This window comes from Nelumbo nucifera, chromosome 1 (genome assembly GCF_055504915.1).
Source record: "Nelumbo nucifera cultivar China Antique chromosome 1, China Antique-T2T, whole genome shotgun sequence".
Lineage (NCBI taxonomy): Eukaryota > Viridiplantae > Streptophyta > Magnoliopsida > Proteales > Nelumbonaceae > Nelumbo > Nelumbo nucifera.
In genome coordinates, this window is record NC_142649.1 from 124,072,984 (window position 1) to 124,088,206 (window position 15,223).

At 37.4% G+C, this 15,223-nt stretch overlaps 2 non-coding genes across 2 annotated transcripts; both read right to left on the reverse strand.

Annotated features, from left to right (window-relative positions):
* Positions 1-6,522: 6,522 nt before the first annotated feature.
* On the reverse strand, positions 6,523-6,594 carry TRNAP-UGG (transfer RNA proline (anticodon UGG)). Its single transcript has one exon. It is a non-coding gene; the product is annotated as a tRNA-Pro (tRNA).
* Positions 6,595-7,085: 491 nt separating this feature from the next.
* TRNAP-AGG (transfer RNA proline (anticodon AGG)) lies at positions 7,086-7,157 on the reverse strand. Its single transcript has one exon. It is a non-coding gene; the product is annotated as a tRNA-Pro (tRNA).
* Positions 7,158-15,223: the final 8,066 nt, after the last annotated feature.

Consider the following 15,223-nt stretch of genomic DNA (forward strand, 5'->3'; position numbering starts at 1 on the left):
GTTGATCGAACGAACCTTATCCCTCTATGTGGATCGCGTAACTGATTGAGAGATCCTCTCTAAACTTAGCGGGAACGGTTCCTCAAGAATCTCGAACCTGTTACTAGAAGCCTTTGGTTCCTTACACCTATATAAAGGCATTGCTTCCCTGTGAAAAGGTACACGCGATTAAGCTCTCGCATACTCTGGTTATCTAGAATTCTAGTTCTCTAAAACCTCCAGTTTGCTTACTTAAGCATCAGAGTGCCCACCCCAGGTAAAGCAACCCGAGAACTCTAACACTATCTCTCTATAGATTGCCCCGTTGAACTATCTAGTTTAGCATCCAAGTCACCTTACAGCAAAGGATTATCTAGTCCGACATCCAATTCACCTACTAGAAGGGAGCTGCCAAATCGCACTCCATCAAAACCAATACAAAAAATAGAATTGGCAGACTAACTGAAAATCCTAACACCCATAACACCCAAGTACCTGATAATAATTCTGAATCAATACTTGATCTTAGAAGAAGCAAAAGAGCAAGAAAAGAAACTAAATTGGGTGATGATATGTTCGCACACTTGGTTGATGAAGATCCTAAAACCTATAAGGAAGCTTTAACTTCTTCTAATGCAGCATTTTGGAAAGAGGCAATTAATAGCGAATTAGAATCTATATTATCTAATCATACTTGGGAATTAGTGGATCTACCAAAAATGAGCTAAACCAATTGGATGCAAATGCATCTTCAAGAAAAAGCTTAAGACTAATGGAACCATTGGTAAAATCAAAGAGAGGTTGGTTGCTAAAGGATACAAACAAAGAGAAGGTGAAGACTATTTTGATACTTTTTCGCCTATAACAAGAATTTCCACTATTAGAATACTTCTAACCATAGCTTCTTGTCAACACCCAATTTTTGCCCGGTCCTTTCACCATACCTCTTTGTACCCTACTCTTAGCTGTCAACGATCTTGCCTCTGAACTGAGTGGCAGGGACCTGAAACGGAAGGAGAAGAGAAGCTCCGGGGAGAACCCGGCGTAAGGGCTCCGAAGCTCAAGTTAGAGTCTTTCAAAGGCAAGATAGACCAGATAGCGCAAAAGTTAGCATACCTCGTTCCTGGGGGGTAGGAGCCTTTTATAACCACCTCACGCACTCACTTCCAGGCTTCCGTCAGATCGGGCATGATTACTTCTGAACTCTTGTTAGTTCGGATGTCATTTCCTCTGGCTGGACAGAACCGCCACTGCTCCTTTTGTCGGAGCCGTCTCTGCGGCTAGTAATGACGGTGGCAGGTGGCGGTAGCAGGAGGCCGTTTGAAGTGCGGCTGTCAGGCGTCAGATCCCAAATCAGTCAGGTGCGTCACCCTTGGATACGGACATCCTTGGCGTCAGGTACGTTTGGTCAGCCTGGTGTTTCGGAAGCGAAGTGTTGGAGTGAGCGAGATGTCTTGAGTTCGGTTTTGGGAGTGTTCCGAGCTGCCATGGGCCAGCTCGGGTCACAGCTTCGCGAGGCTTTGGGGCCCAATATAGTTCGTGCTCCTTGCAGGGAGCTCGGGTTCTCAATAGGGAGCTCGGACTCTTAATAGGGAGCTCGGACTCCCAGTAGGGAGCTCGGGTTCTTAATAGGGAGCTCGGACTCTTAATAGGGAGCTTGGACTCTTAATAGGGAGCTCAGACTCTTAATAGGGAGCTCGGACTCCCAGTAGGGAGCTCGGACTCCTAGTAGGGAGCTCGGACTCCTAGTAGGGAGCTCAGACTCTTGGTAGGGAGCTCGGGCTCTTGGTAGGGAGCTTGGGCTCCTAGTAGAGTGGTCTGGAGTTCGGGCTCAGTAGTGAGCTTGGACTTGCTTTCGGTGTTCGCTTCGGACGCTCTACTATCCCGAGTTGCTTGTTTTTGCCACGTGTCGGGTGATTGAGAGGTCGGGCCAAATTCCCCTTCATCAATTGCCCCCCACTCCCTGTGACAAGGGTCCTGTCTTGGCGCGGGGAGTTCGTAAGGTAGCAGAAGGGTTTTGGTTCGTGCTGAGGGCGCTCGCTTTAATTTGATTTTCAAAAAAGGGCGCGCGTTTGGGAGACGTGACGACAGTCGTTCGAGAGTTGAGCTGCAGATGCTTTTACTGCGAGGAGACGTGCGCCGACTCCCCGTCAGTTTCGAGAAGGTGCGTACTGACACCCGTCCTCTGACAGGACGTGCGCAACGCCTCGACAGTTTCGGAAAGACGTGCGCTGATTGGCCGGAAGACGTGCGGTTTAGCGCGGCTGTGGGCCATTGGATTGGCTTCGATCTGGGCCGTCGCTTTTCCCGCCGCTGTGGATATAAATAGCGCGCGGGGGGGGGGCGTCCTTGCTACTGTTGTACCTCTTGAGCTCGCGCCTAAGTTTCAGTTCGCGTCCAGGCTCTTCAGCTCGCGTTCCAGGTTCCTTGCTTGTTCGAGCTTTGGTGGTCTACTTCAGTCTTCTTCCCGGGTGAGTGCTTTTGGAATCCCGTTCCATTCTCTGATGTCTAGTTCGGAGGGTTCAGATTGTTCAAGCGGGTCTGATGTAGGTTCTATGAACCAATTTGCATCCCCCGGTAGTTCAAGTGAGCCCGATGTAGGTCCCGAGGAAGGGGTTGAGCCTACAGCCCGAGGTGCTTCGGGTAGGTCGGCGTCCACCTCCCGTCGTGGCCGGGTTGTAGATCAGTTCGGCCCTTATAGTCGCCTGAGGGACTTCAATCCCTCATAGACTACTACGAATTGCCCGGGGAGCATGCCTACTTCATCCCTACGGGTAGCTTCCCTTGGGAACACGGTCCTGATGAGATCGTGATTTTCCGGGAACAGCTTGCTGCGGGGCTGCGACTGCCCTTGCATCCTCTTCTCGTCGAGGTTCTAAACCACTTCGGTGTGACGGTCGACCAGCTTCACCCGAACTCCATTAGGAATTTAGTGGGGACGATCTCCTTATTTTGTGACAAGAACTTTCCTTTGGATCTGGAGATTTTCTCCTCTATTTTAATGCTGAAAAAGCAAGCGGGTCCCCTTCCTAGGCGTAGGCGGGCATACTACCTGTCTCCTCGCCCAGGCTTCAAGCTCTTACACGGACTCCCTAATAAGGTCCCGGCGTGGAAGCGCGACTATTTCGGGGTGCGAAGTGCGCTGGGGTGGCCGTTTCAGACCGGTTGGGGGATGGCCACTCCCGACTCCGGCGTTTCACTCGATAAGGAGACGGCGAAGGGCCTCCGGCAATGGGCGCGGCTTGGGGACGATCTCCTTATTTTGTGACAAGAACTTTCCTTTGGATCTGGAGATTTTCTCCTCTATTTTAATGCTGAAAAAGCAAGCGGGTCCCCTTCCTAGGCGTAGGCGGGCATACTACCTGTCTCCTCGCCCAGGCTTCAAGCTCTTACACGGACTCCCTAATAAGGTCCCGGCGTGGAAGCGCGACTATTTCGGGGTGCGAAGTGCGCTGGGGTGGCCGTTTCAGACCGGTTGGGGGATGGCCACTCCCGACTCCGGCGTTTCACTCGATAAGGAGACGGCGAAGGGCCTCCGGCAATGGGCGCGGCTTGGGCTGGAGTGTCAACGGTATCTGACGGAGGCCAAGCTTATTGCTGCGGGCCTGAGTTCGGGTAGGTTCTTTCCCTAGCGATCCTGTCTTGCTCTTCTTTTACGTGTCTTACTGATGTCGAACTCCTTTTCGCAGGTACGATGGACTCTCGAGGGACCCGAGGTGGGCACTTGTTCCAGGGCATGAAGAGGAGAAAATGGGTGGCTAAGCGAGCTCGCGCCGAACCATCTCAGGGTGCGGAGCCCGAGGTGCCGGACTATCCGGCGAAGGAGCCCGAGATGGTTCCTCCTATGCAGGAGCCAGCGGGGGCTCCTTATGCTGAAACCACACACACAGGGGCTCCCGCTTACTCTGAGTTTGCCCATACGCGAGCTAGGCCGTCGGGCTCGGAGGCCCCGGGGGGCTTCAGGAGCGTGCTGTCGCCTGTTCATGCTCTTTAACGGAGTAAGGAGGCGATGTTTCCCGAGGAAGTTGCGGCGATGTTTGGGATAATGATTCATATGAATAGAAAATTTGAAAAATAAAAATTCTTATCAAATGTAATTGTATGGATATTTTAGACATTTTCATGTCTCCTTTCAAAAGATTCTACGAGAGGGGGTCTACAGTCAACTATGCAGGGAAGTTTTAGCAACAACTAAAAACTTAAGAAGAGGTTTCAGCAATTTAACCTAAAATAATATAATTACATCTATACTATCTAATGATATCTTAAGGGGGCATTCTCGCACCCTAAGCGAGAATCATACCACTAGACCAAATGCCCATGTACGCCTTTAGAAAAAGGTGTTGTTATTATACATTTGAAGTTATAAAGCAGAATGTGAAGTGAGAATTGAGTTGTTGTGAATTTATGGCTGGCGTGGGGCATAACTAGTCCCATAGGTAAGTAAACAGCCATCAAATTCAACCAATCTGCCCTCCTTACAGTTATGGCCAGGCTCTCTGTTCGGTGAGCCCTATTTATTGATCGTGCCTATTGAGACCAATGATGTTCGATGTAGTCTATCGTAAATAACACAAGGAATTTTCACAGCTTCTTTTCCTCTTTTCTTCAATCTTCAGTTCATCGCAGCTTATATAATATCAAAGAAAAAGCTTACGTTAAATCCATTAAACCCCATGCAGCATTGGTTCTTTTGTCCTAGAATGTAGATGGTATCTATTTTTAGAATTCGATTCGGTTAATGGTGACACCAATTTGATCCATTTATAGTTGGATCTAATATTATGAAAAAGAGGTTACTAAGGAGTAAGGAAAAAGCAAATCCATTGTTGAAAAAATCAAGATGATTTGATCTTTACTTTATATGAGAGAAGAAAAGAAAATTGAGGAAGAAGGAAGGTGGTCAACTGGTGCAAATTTTGCATCAGTTTATGAGATGCAAACTTTGCATTTTTAATGAGTGTAAATGAGACATAAAGTTGATAGAAGTGCAAACCATAATTATAAACAAATAGATGCAAAATTTGCATTCGATTCAGATTTACACTACAAACAAATAAACCCTTATTTTTTTTAATTAATGAATGCCAACCAGATTTGCACTGTATTATTGAATTCTCTCTCTCTCTCATCATCATCATACAGAGTCTAGTCTGGATCTGCTCTTCATAGAACACTCCTTATACTAACCTCACAACGTGTTCTAGTCGCACATCAAGAACATATCCCGTATTTTGTATGTTATTATTCATAAGAGATATACCTCGAACTGGCCTTAAACTGCCCCTACCTTCCAAATTCTTGAAACCAACCTTAGTGGAACCTACTTTGGAACCGAAATTGCCTTCAAATAAACCCCAACATACTTTTGGGGATGTGAAGATTTGAACCCAAGCACTCATGGTTACAAAGGTCATGGTCTCACTTAACCATTGAGTTACTTAAGTTATTTAATCATTTAATTTGTTTTCATTTTAATATTTGAATGTGTACATATTTTAATTATGTTTTGAAACATGTAATGACAATCTACATATTAAGTTACTCAATTTAATCAATAAAGATAGTATAAGTTTTAAACTATATATTATATTTATTAAAAATAAAGTTTTTAAAGAATGTGCTTCTTTTTTTTAAAAAAAAAAAAAGGGGAGGGGGGACTAAAGAAAGAACGGATTCCACGGTTAAACCCTGGAATCGATCCCAAAACCACCCAGGCCAAAAGGCCCAGAATCAACCCTAGTCCCTAGAGCCGACCTTCACAAGGTAGGTTATGGTTCCAAAAACCTGGAGCCTACTTCCATCACCCAAGCTTTATCCCAACTATATGGGGTCAACAACATGTCATCATTCTATTTAACCATATATTGTTAAATCATGAGCAATGCCTATCTTTACTACACAGAATGACCTCCCAAAACATTTCGAAACTGATCTCATTTAAATACAAAACAATAACAATCCATCGCCAATTTAGCTTTCTTGTTGAACAACTGATTTTCACCCTCTTCCCAAAATAATTTCTTTTAAACCAAAAGAAAACCAAATTAGATATGAGATTCAAATACCAACCATTTTCTTATATGCTCATGAACTATTGGAGAAAAGCATGTGATTGTGGTTGAGGACCTTGAGGTAGACCAAGAAATTAAGAAGAGATGAGAATGGGAGTGGAAGAACATGTTTGAAATTTCAGGACTTAAAAATAAAAGATGAGAAAGGTTTTGGGGAGCGAGAGAGGGTAAGGGGGGTGGGGGAGGGAACGTTAGTTGTGTTATGCTTTTTTTATTAATTTTATTCTAATTAATATGACATTTGAGTTCACACAACTACACAAGAGAATTGTGAAGTGTGTGAGAAGAGAAGTTTCCATCCCGCTCCCCTTAGGCCCTAGTCAAGTCAAAAGTTAGTGACAATGACAATAAATGGTCCACAACTCCACGTGTGCCATTTTTATGACAAAATTAACTTTGACCAACTAATTAGTTTATTTTCATAACTTCTACCAGAAGCATGATTATTTTATCGAAACGTTTTGAATGTGGGGCATTCCGAGAATCGAACTCGGAACCTCTCGCCCCCAAAGCGAGAATCATACCACTAGACCAAATGCCCAAGAATTGGTATATTTGTCTTACCTTTAATCAAATATAATTGGATTTTTTTGTGCAATTAAATCCTAGAAAGAGTCATGCTGCTTAGGTTACGTATTTGTTTTTTATAAGTTCTTTCATATTAATGTGAATATTTGGCACTTTGGCTTCATATTACAATTTGAAGTGAATAGGAAGCAATCAAAACAAGGAAAAGGATTAATAAAAAGTTGAACCTACTTGGGGATATTAATCTATAAGATGTTCGGTTCTCTTCTCAAACAAGTAAGAGGAATAGTATAGATTGACTTTGTTGGTTGGTAAGTTGATTTTGGACTGGATGTTCTATTCAATTAATAGGATAGAAACTACATGAAAGTGGCTTCATACAGGTGTAGTCTGTTGCTCGGTCTTATAGTCAACTCTTTTGTTTCAGTAAAGCCAATTTAAATGGCAAGGAATCTTGTGAAAAAAGAAATTTTATACTTGTAATTTTGAATTACGGCAATAATGGGGGCATTCCGAGAATTGAACTCGGGACCTCTCGCACCCTAAGCGAGAATCATACCACTAGACCAAATGCCCATATACCACATATTATATTTTATGGTTTTATATGTTGAAATAATCAAGTACTTGATTTAGCATCTATGCCTACCTATATCTATTTATATTTTATTATAAAACGATTGAGTCCATGTAAGCACCCCTCTCTTCTCTCTTCTCTCTTCTCTCTTCTCTCTTCTCTCTCTCTCTTCTCTCTCTCATGTTTTTAATTACTTAACAAATTCCTCCTCTCTTCTCTCTCTCTCTCTACCCTCTCCTCTTTACTCTCTCTCATGTTTTTAATTACTTAACAAATTCTTCCTAAAATTTCTTCCATACCATCTCTTCCACCTAAAATTCCTCGTAACTCCTAACTAGACTTTGGATCTCCTGCCCAACGTTATAAATATCGATATAGGCCAATACGCAGGTATCGTTGTTTTTTTTTATGTTTTATTTATTTACTTTTTCAAAACTGGTTTAGAGGGGTCGGTTTAAGTCTCGGCTACCCTTTGAACCATGGTCTAACCCAATATATCCCCTGTAGGGGCATATCGGAAAGGTCCCGATACGATACGTTCGACCGATACGGGTCGATATGTAACGATATTTTGAACTTTGCTCCTACCCACAAGAACTCTACCCACAACACACTACCCCTGTGCATTGGGAACATCTCCTATGCATAATACTATATAGGAGGATGAGATGTTCTCCATGTGTGGCTACTAGGGGTGGCAACTAGCCGAGCTTTTCACGAGTTGCTCGAGCTCGGCTTGGCTCGATTTCAACCGAGCTCGAGCTTGAGCCCAATTCACTGGCTTGATTATTAAACGAACTAAGCTCAAGCCTACTAGAGCTCGGCTCATGAGGCTCGCGAGCCAAATCAAATATATATATATATATATATATATATATATAATAAAATTATACACAATAATATACATAATAAAAATATTATAATTCTTAATTTTTTAAATACCAAAAAAAAATTATTTTATTTTTATAAAATATTTTTCTAAAAATCAAGGAGATCTGGACTCCTTAGTCTATCCTACATACCCAATAGACTTGTTCATGGGCCAGGTAGCCCGACGGGCCGGCCTGGCCCGTCTCGATATTTTTCGGGCTTGGACAAAATTTTAGGCCCATGGGCTCGAGTTCGGGCTTTAAATACTAGGACCGACTATTTTTTTGGGTTAGGTTTGAGCTTTCTCAAATAAGTATTTATTTATAAATTTATTATCAAATATTAATTTACTATTTAGGAAATATGAATTAATTTATAATTTATCAATTTATTACCAAATTAATATAATATTAGTTTATTATATTACACCACAAATAGGACATTTTATGTGCAGATCGAGCTTTGGGCCTTATATAAGGGCCGGGATCGGGCTCAAGATCTAGGCCCAAAGGTCAGATCAGGCCAAGCTCAGGCTCGGGCTTGGACATTTTCTATTGATGAAGAGGCAAAGCCCGGCCCAACCTGTGAACAGGTCTAATACCTAATCTAGTCATGTGGCACCACTATCCCCTATTTTCTCCTAAATTATCTCTAATTCCTATTTATCCTCTCCCTCACATTTCATCTACGTATATTTGAAGAAAGTTTGAATTAAAATTTTAAATAATTATTTAGATATTATAATAAAATAATGTAATAACTTTAAAATATTTACTAAAAACAAAAAATAATTATAATAGATTTAATAACGTTTATATTATTAACAATATAAATTATAATTTCATGGATTAAAAATTTTTGTAGCAAAATCGTTCAAATTTTATTTAAATAATAAAAATTTAAATTATTTAAAATATTATTTAAATATTTAAATAACAAAATATTAAGATTAGAAAATTAATTATATAACAAAATATGTAATATTATGTAAAAACTAAATAATATTTTAAATAATTTAGTAACAAAATTATTTAAATTTCTTTTAAATAATAACATTTTACAAATTAAAATATTTTTTAAATATTTCAATAACTAAATATTTTAAATAAAAATTTAAAAAAATTCTAAATAATTATATAACAAAATATTTAATATTATGTAATAACTTTCAAATAAATAAAATCTAAATAATGAAAAATTTTAACTATTTTATTGTATTTTTATCTATTATATTTCTATTATAAATTTATTTTCAAAAACTATGTATTTTCACTATAAATTATCAATAGTTATTGTGAGATTAAGGTATTGTTATTTTTTAGAGATTTAACTATAAATTTAGTTGAAATTATGAATGTTCACGGGTCAGTTCAGTTGTAAATTGTTTGGCCAACCAAATTGACTTGGTCGGGTTGGGGAGTTAGTCACCTAAAACCAACTAACCATTAGTGAAAACTCGCCAATTTGGGTCGATTTTCGATTTGATTGGTTGGTTCGAAATATTTAAACTTAAAAATTTAAATTTAAAAAACTACAATAGTACTATAGAAAAAATAAATTAAAAATTTTAAATTTATAATATAAAATATTTTAGACTCAAAAATATGGGAATTTCCCACTTTCCCATATTATAAAAAATTATACTTAAAATATAAAATATTAATATATATTTGTGATTGGGTCTGTTTGACTTTAATCAATCTACAAATGGTCAAACCAAAATTGACCAAACCTAATCAAGTTGGAAAATTTCTGAACCAAAGTCGATTGGAAATATTAGAAAACTGACCAACTCAGGTTGAGTTGGGTTGGTTTGGTCGGTTTCATCAGTTTGATGAACAACCCTAGATGAAATTAATTATTATTATTATTCCAAAAAAATATTAAAATTACTATGTAAAATATAAATAATTATTAATTATTTTAAAAAACTACAATATAAAACAATTATCTACTCTTATGTGTTAATATTGTTTAATTTTTGCTTAACAAAGCCCATGCATCACATGAGTCCCCGCTAATACTATATTATAAAGCGATTAGGTCTCATGTCAGCAACCCTCGCCTCCCATTCTCCCTTCTCTCCTTTCTCCTCCCACTCCAATTAAGCCATGCCACCATTCCCAACCCAACTACCTAAAAATATTCCTATAATCTCTCTCCTAAGGTATACTCTAAGCCATCAGGAGCTTATCATGTTACCCCACTCCCCAATCAATTCCTAAAATCTCTCCCCCCAATCTATGTCCATTATCTCTCATTTAAAATATTCATATTAATTAATAAATAGTAATACAATTAATATTAAATTAGCCCATATTCAACGAGTGCTAAATAATGTTATTACCAAAAGTTAATAAACACAGTTAGTAAATTATCAAAAATTAATAAATGTTATTATTAACTAACTCATTATGTCTTTTTAAAGTATTTTGGGTAAATATTGTTATATTCGTCTTAATTAACAACATTTTATAGAAATTGAAAACTCTTTAACTAATTTCTATTAAATTGAGAATTATATTTAACAATTATCAAAAAGTATAAAATTTTAGTTATTGCTATTATAATAGTTGAAAACTGAATGCAGATGGGGAATAAAATATTATAATGTTGGAAAATGAAATTATTATTTAATTTATATTGGAAAATAAAAAATAAATTAGTGTAATTTTGTTAGTAAACTACCTAATAAAAATAAATATTTAGTAACAATTTAAAATAATTTTCAATAAATCTCCATAATGACACAAATGTATTGAATTTTTCAAAAATTTTAATAAAACTGTATTTTTGTAAAATAACATTTTGGAAATTAAAAGATATAAAATTTTTAAAGTTTATTTAAAATGTATTAAATAATTATTGAAAATTATTGGAATATTTTGGAAATTTTAGAAAAATTTATTATATTTGATAGATTTTGTAAAACTATTAAAAAGTTATGTAATTTTCATTGTAGATTATTGAAAACTATTAAGATAAATGAGTATGGGAAAGGGAAAACTGTAATTTGAACCAATAATTACAAAAAATATTAAGATAAATTAATATAATAATGGAAAAAGGAAATTATTGATTAGTTTATATTAGTAAGTATTAGATAAATTAGTGTAATTTTGTAAGTAAATCATTTAAAAAGAAAATAAATTATTTAATAACAATTTAAAAAAAATTGAATAAATTTTCAAAGTTACACAAATGTAATTAATTTTCCAAAATTTTCATAAAATTACATTTTTGAAAAATAAAGACAATTTAGTGTAGTTTTAGAAATTTGCCATGTGGTTGATACTCAATATATCATTTTGATCATTTTTTCATGAAATTGAATATTAGATTGACGGGAGTGGGTGCCTTGCCCTGAACCCGCCTGACACTAGGGACAGGGTGGGGAAAATTTGAGGATTCCCCATCCTTGATGAGGAGTGGATGCCTTGCCCTGAACTCGACCGACACTAAGGATGAGGCGGGACTCGCTTGCCATGAACTCGCTTACAGTGAGTGTGTGCCTTGCCATGAACTCGCTTGACACTGGGGACAAGGTGGGGATGGGGTAAAGTGTCTTAACTACGGGGCAGGGACAAGAATGGGGTGCCCCGCCCCATTACCATTCCTATATAGTTGTTAATTATTAGTGAAATTAATAAAATTGTTAGCTTTTGCAATAAATGTTCTAAAAACCAGACTGAACCGTCTGGTGGAACTGTGACCTGACCCCTTGCCAGTTTGGATATACCTCCAAAACCAGTATGTAAAAAACCACAAATAATCAATCACCCGACCGGTTCAACCGGCAAACCGTAGAACCGGTCCCAGTTTTGTATAACCGGCCTTTTTTTCATTTTCACATTTGGTGCAAAAAGACAAAAAAAATGTCAAATTGAGCCAAACAAGCCTTTAAGTCCAATCGAATCCCAAGTCCCAACTAGACCTGTTCATGGGCCGGGTCGGGCCGGGCTCGGGTCGGGATTTGATTCTTTATTAACAGAAAAATGTTAGGCTCAAGCCCGAGCCCGGCCCGACCAACGGGCCTACAACTTGGGCCCGAGCCTGGCCCTGATAAAAAGCCCGAAGCCCGAAGCCCGACCTAATAAAAGAAATTCGAAATCTTCCCTATTCAAATGGACATTTTCTATTTTAATTTAGATGTTTTTTCCCCTATTTAAATGAACAACGGGCCTACAAGTGAATCAACAACATTCTCAAATCAAAATATTTATTCAAATGGACATCACATAGGGATTTTACTTAGGTTTAACTATAGGTCGGGCTGGGTTTACTTAGGTTTAACTATAGGTCGGGCCGGGCTATTTTGGCAAAGCCCGAGCCCGGCTCGAATTTTATGCGGGCCGGGCTTTTTGGCCTGAGGTTAAGCCAGCGGGCCAAAAAGCCTGTTCAAGCCCGTCTGGGGGTCGGGCCAGCCCATCGGGCCACCCGGCCCATGAATAGGTTTATTCCCAACCCTGCCAAAGAAAACCATTTATCTCTCCTCTTCCCCTCTATTCGTGATTCGCTCAAACCTAACCTAACACCACCATCAACACCTCCAGCTCTGCCGCCAATCAATATTGCTGACGCCATTATTGCCACTGCCTATAGGTACTCTCTCTCCTCTTCTTTCTTCTTCTTCTTCCCACCAGTGGACTCTTTTCACCGCGTGCATCCCTCTCCCTCTAAATCTGCTGGCTGGTTTCCTCCTCCTTCTCTTCTTCTTCTTCTTCTTTTTCTTCTTCTTCTTCTTCTTCTTCTTCTTCTTCTTCCCGCCAGTGGACTCTTTTCACTGCGTGCATCCCTCTCCCTCTAAATCCGCCAGCTGATTTCCTCCTCCTCCTCCTCCTCCTCCTCCTCCTCTTCTTCTTCTTCTTCTTCTTCTTCTTCTTCTTCTTCTTCTTCCCGCCAATGGACTCTGTTCACCATGTGTATCCCTTTCCTTCTAAATCCATCGTCCAGTTTCCTCTCCTCTTCTTCCCATCAATGGACTCTATTCACTGCAACCCTCTCCCTCCAACTTCTTCAGCCAGTTCCTCTCCTCCTCCTCCTCCCACTGATTTTTTTTTTTAATTTTATTATATATATATATATTTATTACATCAACATGGTTTGACCTCTAGTACAACCTCGGTCAGACCTTTGACCTGTGAACCTCAACCTTTACCGGATCAATGCCCGGTCCGATTCTCTAAACATTGTTTGTACTTATTTTTATTTATTTAAAGTCAATCAAGATTTCATTTAAAAATAATAACAGTTATTAAAATTAATACAAATGATTAATAAAATTAAATTTATTAAAAAATTGTTCATATATAAATTAACAGTAATGATTTTTTTGTAAATCAACATTAAATGAAAAACACAATTATTAAAATTTTAAATATTAACAATAACTTTCAATACTTTTAGTTAATTAACAACAAATTTTGATTATTAATTTATCAATTAATTAATAGTAAATAAAATTATTCAATCATTCAGATTTCCCTATTCATTGCATGGGTCCCTGCTAGCTATATTATAAAGTGATTAGGTCCCATGTCAGCATCCCTCTCCTTCTCCCATTCCCCCTTCCTTGCTTTCTCCTTTAACCATTCCCAGCCCTCATTAATCCTCATGTTTCTTTCGAAAACTCTCTCTCTCTCTCTCTCTACAATCAAATTATTCCACTTAGGAGAGAAAGAGGATAAAAAAGGGAAATTTTCTAAAACTCACCATGACTTTTCAGCATTTCTCTTAAACTCACCACAACTTTTCAAAATGTCTAAAACTCATCATGTCAGTGAGTTTTTATTTTCCAAAACTCACATTCTGTTAGTGCATTGTTAATGTTTCTTAATAGAGGTGTCCATGTCAGCATAAATAACAACTTTTATGACCAAATCACACTTGAATGGCAAGTTAGAGGAAAAGGGTCTTTTTCACTTTTCAATTTTCTTTTTTTTTTACATTTTTAGTGTTTTGTTATAATTTCTAATGTTTTTTATAATTTCTGTTTTTTTTACATATTTCTATTTTCTACTTTCTATAAAATTTCCTGAATTTGTTTGTTATTTATTTGCAATTTCTGTGTTTTTCTATAATATTTGGTGTTTTTTCTACGATTTTTATTTTCTGATTTTGTTTTTCAATTTCTATAGTTTCTATAATTTGAAAATAATTTTTTATTTTGTGTGCAATTTCTATATTTTTTATATTTTTTGTAATTTCTGTGTTTTTATATGTATTTTATATTTGAAAATATTTTTTTGAACATTTTCCTTTTTTCATGTCTAAATATTAAAATATATGTATATATTTTATATTTTTCTATGACGGTTAAAATGATAATATATTAACAACTGTTAGTCTCTTTAACGTCAAGTTAGTGGCATGGTGAGTTTTAGACATTTTGAAAAGCTGTGGTGAGTTTAAGAGAAATGTTGAAAAATCATTGTGAGCTTTTGACAATTTCCAATAAAAAAATGATAGGTCACATTGATTAGCCATGAAAAGAAATTGGTTGGGGTTAATTTCAAATTATTGGAGTCCAAGTATGATACCCAAAACAAATTGCTATAGAACTTAATATCAATCAATCGATACCATATAATTATAAAAAAAAAATAATCAATTGGTATTATACAAGTGATATTTAGATTGATAAAAAATCTTTTCTCATGCATATCTTACCTTTTTGGCATCAAGTTTACATATCATACGGCCAGGTGGGGTGGGGAAAGGACAAGGTCCTGCCTATGTATAATATCTAAGGTCCATTAACTTGCCAAGTACCATATCAGCATGAAAGATAAAAATGATATAAAAGTAGGCTTATTTCTGAAATAAAAATCCAAGTGATAGAGCTGTCAATTGCTCTGGTTAAAAAAAGTAGGCTTATTTTTGAATTCTTTGCTTTTTTATTCCATATCATTTTTGAAATAACTAATGAGATGCACTTTCCCAATAACCTAAATAATTTCTTCTCCTAAAATTTATCATAAACTACCTCCCCCACTTTCTCCAGAATTATCTCTAATTCCTGTTTATCTTCTAAATGATCTCTAATTCCTATTTATCTCCACAATTATATCTAATTTAGTAGATGTTTCTCTCCTAAATTATTTATAATTCCTATTTATCCTCACCCCTAATTTTTATCTATATCTATCTAAAGAAAGTTTGGAACTATTTAAATATTCTAACAAAATTATATAAT